Below are 8,784 nucleotides of genomic sequence, written 5' to 3'. Positions count from 1 at the left end.
TCAGGGAAGGCAGCAGATGGTAGGGATAGCCAGTAACTTAACAAAGGTCAGGGAAGGCAGCATGCAGTACAGAAATCCAAGAACATAGCAAAGGTCAGGTCAGGCAACCATCAGCAGAGATAGACAGTAGCATAGCAAAGGTTCGGACAAGTAGCAGGCAGTAAAGGAATCAAAGAATATGGCAAAGGATGAGTCCTCATGCACACTGGATGTTTTTACAGAGGCTGTTTTTGGCTTTTGACGTTTTTTTCTACAGCCAGTAAACCCCCCAGCATGTTATCCTATGTGTCCATACACACATAGACTGGAATCAACGTTTTTTGGCTGAAAACAAACCCAGGACTAGTGGTTTTCTAGAGAAAACTCTAACGCTGAAAAATGCAGCAAAATGTGGTAAAAGTGGCGTTTTGGACATTTTGTTGACAAAAAAAAATTTTCTGGTAAAAAAAAATGCAAACGTGGAAAAACACGGGAAAATCCCGCAAAACGCAGCTAAACGCTAATGCAAAAAAGCTGAAAAAACTCACGGTTTTAACTTGACTTTACACAGCTAACTTTACCAGTGTTATCAAAACGTCCCGTGTGCGTGAGGACTAAAGCAGGCAGTCGACAGTAGAGGAATCCAATAACGTAGCATAGGTCAGGGCAGGCAGCAGGCAGTGAGGACAATTCACCATAGGGTTGAAAATTTTCAGTATTGATTGAAGATAATTCTTCAGGATTGATGGACTGTTATGAATAGATGATGTCAGGGGTGGGCAACTGTGGCCCTCCAGCTGTTGCAGAACTACAAGTCCCATGAGGCACTGCAAAACTGACAGTTACAAGCATGACTCCCAAAGGTAGAGGCATGATGGGACTTGTAGTTCACCAACAGCTGGAGGGCCACAGTTGCCATGTCATGCCACCCCCATGTCATGCAAGTCGTTCATATCTCTGGTAATAGCTTTTGAGGGGCCAGCATCATTACATAATTCTACTGCACTATTGTTGCTAATGACATTATTCATCCATTAATCCAGCACCTTGTCCACTACCCAATGGTTTTTGATCCCTATGGTCCTATACCCGTGTTTTGGTGTGAGTGGTGAGCATGCCTGTGTGCCCGGCGGGTGTTTTTATGTTATGGCAACGTTGTCATCTGGCTTTTAAACTGTGTAGGGTGAAGGGGTAATTGTATCATTATATATTTTTATATTTTTCAACTAAATATATTTCTTAAACCTCAGATTATGAAGTGTTCCTGCATGGCGACCCCTTCCTGTTATCTCACATATATATTCTTATTATTATAGCCAAATTTACCACCCTAACTCCTCCCACAGTTTTTACACTACATAGACAGTAATATACCGAAACGTGCGGATTGTTCCCGATTGGTGTGCTATTACTTTGTGGAACGTTTCGCCGAATGGTTCACGAAATATCGCCGTTTTTGTGGTGAAATTGGTCCCATATGAATGAATGGCGCAATGTTCAAAACTAGAGTGGCAGCTGAGAAAAGCTAGAGTGTGAGCTGAAAAATCAGGACATGATTTCTAAACTGCCATCACTCCCTCATTTTCAAGCCCACCTACACAAATCTTATATCAAAACGTTGATCCTGATAGTTTTCACAATAGGACCATTTGTTTGCAACTCACGCCGCCCATTGACATTCATTGAAACTCCACTCTAGCCACCTCAAATTTGACGGTCAATTTCTAAACTGCAACTGTGCCTTCATTTTTAATATTTCAGAGACATACTATGTATCAAAATGTAGGTCTGGGTCTTGTGAGTCTCACAATATAAAGCTCTTCACTGTAGGAAATTAATAGTTTTAAAACTACAACCGTTTGAAGATGGCAACCTCCAGTGAAGTGAGCAAGTTGGAGCAGTTTGTTTTTAACTGCTCTTCTCTGCCCTTGCTGTAGAGTGAGTTGCCATAGGAACCCAGGTGTGTGAGCAGGCATCAGAGTGACAAGCCACTCCACCCAGTTACTCCGCCCACTCCAGTTATAGACTACTGGTGGAAGCAAGAACACTTCACACAATTTCCCCAGAAATTGTAGCTTTTCTAGTTATTATTATTATTATAATACAGAATTTATATATTATTATTATACAGGATTTATATTATTATTATTATTATACAGGATTTATATATTATTATAATACCGAATTTATATATTATTATTATACAGGATTTATATATTATTATTATTATTATACAGGATTTATATATTATTATTATACAGGATTTATATATTATTATTATACAGGATTTATATATTATTATTATTATACAGGATTTATATATTATTATTATACAGGATTTATATATTATTATTATACAGGATTTATATAGCGCCAACAGCTTGCTCAGCACTTTACAATATAACGGGAGACAATACAGCAACAATACAGTTCGATACAAGAGGGTTAGGAGGGCCCTGATCCTGGGAGCTTACAATCTAACAGGGAGGGGCTAGTGGTACAAAAGGTAATAACTGTGGGGTATGGACTGGCAGGAGGACTGGCAGATTGGTTCTTTGTTGGGACTTTTTTTGTGGATTCTTTACTCACATAATCAGCTTGTTATGGAGATATCCAAGATCGTAGCAAAGGTCAGGACAGGAATCAGACAGTAGAAGTATCTGGAAACATAGCAAAGGTTAGGGCAGGCCGCAAGTAATAAGAGATATCTGGTAACAGAGAAAAGGTCACAACAGCAGTGGATAGTAAAGGTATCTGACAACATGGCAAGGGTCAGGGCATGTCAGACAGAGAAGTATTTAGTAATGTATCAAAGGTCAGGGCAGGCAGCAGGTAGTAGAGAGATCCAATAACATAACAATGGATGACAGTCAGTAGGAAATGCTATCACAAGCACAGAGTCCCCAGCTGATGGACTTAACATAAGGCAGTTTCTTTGTCACGGACCAATCCCAGAGGAGCTGGGGGCTATGTAACAAGGAAGCTGGGGGGGGGGGGGGGATAATGTCTTTTTCCTTTTTTTGTGGTTAGCAGCACATTGCCTATAATTTTGGTGTGTGTTTTGACTGATTACTACAGATGAGTGAGGTTATTTCAGCAAAATTATTTTTGCAGTAAAATTACCAATTTTGCCATACCTAAACTTCACAAAAAGTAGCCTGAAATTTCACCAATTAGACTGCTTAGGCAGAATCTGCTTTGAAAAAAAAAATCACATTGGTTTGTTTTTAAACAAAGCTCTGACACGATGATAGCCATGAACATGAGCAATTTTCAGCCAACTGCGCTACTTTCCATTCACCAGGAATTGCACGTAAGTCAGCAAGTAGTTGTGAAAATCTGAGAATCCACCGCCATCAAGTTTGATCAACCACCAGGATTTGGTTGATTGTGAAATGGGGAAATAAGCTGACAGTTAATTACTGAATAAGAAATCAAAACGGCAGCATTTTTGTTGAAAGCAGTTTTCCGTCAGTGATTTTGATCCCATCTCCCTGGAGCTGATTGAAACCATCATTTTATGTCTTCAGTGACTTCATGATTTTTACATGAAATGTAATCCAAAGTTCAATCGCTCTATTAAATTGCCACAAGTATGGCTCGACCCCGTACTGCAAGGGTACCACTCCACACGGCATGGTCATGTACTTACATTATTCCTCACTACTATGACTCTTCTTTATTGTTTAATGTCCTGGATTGTGGTTAGAACCTTGGCATCCCCACATACAATGAAGGACCACTAGTCCTGCATTGTATGGGATGACATTAGAGAGTTGTGATCAATTTGGCAGCAAAGAGGAGTAGCTTTAGGGAACTGGTCTTATAGCATGGAGGAAGACTGCAAGAGCAAGGATCACAGTCACTTATCATCATATTCTTCATTCCCTAGGCAAAATGAGGAGTTAACCTGTGCTGTGCATCAGGGGCGTAGATAAGGGGGGGTCAGGGGGTCTCAAGCCCCCCCCCCTCCGCAGAGAAAAGTTGCCAACCATCGCTGCAGCTCTCAAAATTTCCACTCTCAGGTAAAATGGGGGTCGCAAGCAGTGCTGGGACTAAAGATGTTTGGGAGGGGTGGAGGTGGGGGCGGTGAGAAGCAGCGATCTCCTGTATGGCTTTCAATAAAGAAGCTGAAAGCCATAGGAGGGAGAGGAGGAGAAGCTGCTTCCAGCCCTCTTCAGATTACCCCACAGATTATCGATCGGATTCAGGTCTGGGCTCTGGCTGGGCCATTCCAAAACTTTAATCTTCTTCTGGTGAAGCCATTCCTTTGTTGATTTGGATGTATGCTTTGGGTCGTTGTCATGCTGAAGATAAAGTTCCTCTTCATGTACAGCTTTCTAGCAGAAGCCTGAAGGTTTTGTGCCAATTTTGTTTGGTATTTGAAACTGTTCATAATTCCCTCTACATTGACAAGGCCCCAGCTCCAGCTAAAGAAAAACAGCCCCAACGCATGATGCTACCACCACCATGCTTCACAGTGGGTATGGTGTTCTTTTGGTGATGTGCAGTGTTGTCTTTGTGCCAATATCATTTGGAGTTATTGCCCAAAAGTTCAACCTTGGTTTTATAAGACCACAACGTATTTTCCCACATGCTTTTGGGAGACTTCAGATGTGTTTTAGCAAAATTTAGCCCGGCTTGGATGTCTTTCTTCGTAAGAAAAGGCTTCCATCTTGCCACTCTAGCCCATAGCCCAGACATATGAAGAATACGGGAGATTGTTGTCACATGTACCACACAGCAGGGGCGGACTGGCAACTCATGGGGCCCCGGGCAATAGTGGTTCATGGGGCCCCTGTGTCCTTGCCCAAACTCAAAAAAGCCTATGAAAAAGGTACCAGAGGCATCTCATGGGGCCCCCTACTGACCCCGGGCCCTCAGGCAGTGCCCGAGTTTCCAAATGGTCAGTCCGCCCCTGCCACACAGCCAGTACTTGCCAGATATTCCTGCAGTTCCTTTAATGTTGTAGGCCTCTTGGCAGCCTCCCAGACCAGTTTTCTTCTCGTCTTTTCATCAATTTTGGAGGGACGTCCAGTTCTTGGTGATGTCACTGTTGCACCATATTTTCTCCACTTGATGATGACTGTCTTCACTGTGTTCCATGGTATATCTAATGCCTTGGAAATTCTTTTGTACCCTTCTCCAGACTGATACCTTTTAACAATGAGATCCCTATGATGCTTTGGAAGCTCTCTGCGGACCATGGCTTTTGCTGTAGGATGCGAATAAGAAAATGTCAGGAAAGACCTACTAGAACAGCTGAACTTTATTTGGGATTCATCAGAGGCATTTTAAATGATGACAGGTGTGTACTGACTCCTATTTAACATGATTTTGAATGTGATAGCTTAAGTCTGAACATAGCTACATCCCCAGTTATTAAGTGGTGTGCACACTTATGCAACCACATTATTTTAGTTTTTTTTATGTTTACTTCTCCCCCCTAAAAGATTTCAGTTGTTTTTTGTAATTGAGTTGTACAGTTTATAGGTCATATTAAAAGGTGGAAAAGGTTCTGAAATTATTTATCTCATTTTTTTATATCACAGAAACTTGACATTTTAACAGGGGTGTGTAGATTTTTTATAGCCACTGTACATAGCAATGTCTTCCCATTACTTCAATGGAAATTCACAGAAAGGAGAAGTACATAGAAAAGAAATTATTTACAGAAACTGGAATGAGGAGGTTGGGTGCTGGCCGAGGGGGAGAATGATCAACCAGATTGAAGATTTATTAAACATTTGATTGGATATATCAAAATAATTTTATTGATAATTTACATCACCAAATCCCTGGCCCTGTATGAGATTTGAACATGTTGGGAAGCCGTGTTTGTTTGTTTGTTTGTTTGTTTGTTTTGCTTCATTTGGCTTTTTGTTCTTTCCTTGTTTCTTTTTTTTTTTAGTTCTTCACTTGTCGTTTCACATCACACTAGTGGACTCCTGGAACTTGGTGCACCAAACCAACCTTGTTCTTACTGACCATGAGATCCAGCCAGCCCTTTAGGCTGCCCATTGGACACCCCACCCTCACCCCAGGCTTAAAGTAGTTCTAAAGGCTTTTTACTTTTATGCATAACCTGTGTAGCGCTACCCCCTTAGGGATTGCTGATGAATTTGGGTCCCTCTATAGCCCTGCACAGCCAGTCATTTAGCATTTTTCACACAAGACAGAAATCAGTCCTTGAGCGTTTGTTTCGTTATTTTATTGAAGGGATTAGAACATGGATGGGGTAAGGAGTGTATATGATACCCAAGGGAACCGATATCTCTGTCTCTGTTGGAGAGCTAGCCAGCAGTTCCTGGTTGTTCCACCCCAGACCCTAGATGATCTTCTCTTCACCCAGCAATCTGGTGACTTTCCTGAGCAGGGGATCGGGCTCCTGTTCCTTTAGATAAGGTGCACAGTCACTAGCAGAGGGCTAATCTGGTTTCCCACCACAGTGCTCCTTCCCCTATCTGCCCAGGGGGTGTAGGTGTACTCACTCATATCTTAACATGTACCACTTGCAGGATGGCTGCTGCTACCAGGCCTATCAGCTGGGCTGCTCCTTCCCTACCATACAGGTGGTCCTCTCTTAAGGGGCCAGTGAGTCCCGAGTTTTTCTCCTTTCTGACTCCAGCCTTGCAGGCAGGCCTCATCCCAACTAGGCTTCCTGGCAGCCTTCCTCCTCCAGCCTCACATTTTCCTGCTCCACACTCCTCTCCCACAACCACACTCCTACTACTGAGCAGGCTCTTCCACTTTTAAGGGAGTCCCAGATCCTATTCCAAGCCTTCTGTTGGGGATTGGCTGAGGTCCCTCAAGAGTGTAGCTAGCCACTCCTTAGATCCATTGACTGATCCATACAAAAGCCTCAAAGCAGGGGCAATTGCAGAAGGGCTTACCTGCAGAGTCTCTCAGCCCTGACCAGAATTTGACTCTTCTGGCTATCTCACCTGAGCTGCTAACCAGCTCCTCACAAACCATTAGGGTCCAGCTAAACTAGGAGGGTGCTACATCTGTGTAATGTCCTCCAGGTTAGCCAGATAAGCTGGTTTGTTGTTTTCTTTTTAGGCAGAGGTTGAGTAGCAGCCTGGGATGAGTCAGCCTGTAAGTGAGGCAGGAGTTCACCTCAGGACAGGCTAGGGAGGTTCTGAAGGTCAGAGCTTCTGGAGCCCTCCCTCCTTTCTAGAAAACGGAAAGCTTTCTGGAGGAGGGGAGGAGGCTCAGATATGCATTCTTTAGGGACCTTGGCCAATCCCCTGGCAGGAGGCTAGGCATGGTGACCAAAGCAACCCTTAAGTATAACAGAGCCTGGGAGGAGTCAGGGCAGTGTTGGGTGGAAGATGGGCTGAGAGGAAGACTGGAGTGAGGAGCCTGGGAGGGGGTCCTAGGGAGGGGAACCCACCTGCAGGCAGGATTCTGGAAGGGAGGATCTCCTCTGTCCTATTGTCTTCTTGGGAGGACGGCCTGGGAAGCAGGGAAGGAGTCAGCCCAGCTGTCAGGGAACACAAGGAGTAACCAGGAGCGCATTAATGGCCCAATGCCAATTGCCAAACAGCCGTGCCCGTTTTTATGTGCATATGCATGCGCGCCGGAGCGCACGGCCACCACTGGACTGGCACCAGGTGGGTTATTTAAACCACACTACACTAGGAGTCCTAACCTTGTGGTCTACCACGTCTTGTTATTTGCTATCTGTTGTATCCTGATCCTGTTGCCGACCTGACCTGTCTTGACCTCTCATGAACTCCGCCTGGACCGACTTGGCTTGCCTTTGGACTACGTCTTTGCCTGCTCCCTTGCTCTCTGATTGATTGTTGCTGACTCTTGGCCTGAACCCCGACTAGCCACCTGCCTGCTGTGTGTACCTGATTTGCCTGCTAGATCCTGACCCGGATTGTTTGACTCTGCTATTCATCCAGCCTGCGACCATCACCTGCTACCAGTCTTCTGCAGTCGCTGAGTTCCTGTTGCTCTGCTGCTAGAATCTGCTGGCCACTACTCCTGCTGACCTGCATCCTCAGCCAACCTGCATCCACAGCCTACCTGCATCCTCAGACAGCCTGCATCCGCAGCATACCTGCATCCTCAGCCAACCTACATTCGCAACATACCTGCATCTGCAACATACCTGCATCCTCAGCCAACCTGCATCCTCAGCCAACCTGCATCCACAGCCTACCTGCATCCTCAGACAGCCTGCATCCGCAGCATACCTGCATCCTCAGCCAACCTACATTCGCAACATACCTGCATCCGCAACATACCTGCATCCTCAGCCAACCTGCATCCTCAGCCAACTTGCATCCACAGCCTACCTGCATCCTCAGCCAACCTACTTCCGCAGCCTACCTGCATCCTCAGCCAACCTGCATCCGCAGCCTACCTGCATCCTCAGCCAACCTGCATCTGCAGCCTATCTGCATCCTCAGCCAACCTGCATCCACAGCATACCTGCATCCTCAGCCAACCTGCATCCACAGCATACCTGCATTCTCAGCCAACCTGCATCCGCAGCCTACCTGCATCCTCAGCCAACCTGCATCCACAGCATACCTGCATCCTCAGCCAACCTGCATCCACAGCATACCTGCATTCTCAGCCAACCTGCATCCGCAGCCTACCTGCATCCTCAGCCAACCTACATCCGCAGCATTCCTGCATCCTCAGCCAACCTACATCCGCAGCATTCCTGCATCCTCAGCCAACTTGCATCCACAGCCTACCTGCATCCGCAGCATACCTTCATCCTCAGCCAACCTGCATCCGCAGCCTACCTGCATCCGCAGCATACCTGCATCCTCAGCCAACCTG

The sequence above is a fragment of the Staurois parvus genome, unplaced genomic scaffold (assembly GCF_062004578.1).
Source record: "Staurois parvus isolate SC_StPar_1 unplaced genomic scaffold, SC_StPar_1.0 ptg001731l, whole genome shotgun sequence".
Taxonomy (NCBI): domain Eukaryota; kingdom Metazoa; phylum Chordata; class Amphibia; order Anura; family Ranidae; genus Staurois; species Staurois parvus.
This window is presented reverse-complemented; position numbering follows the sequence as displayed.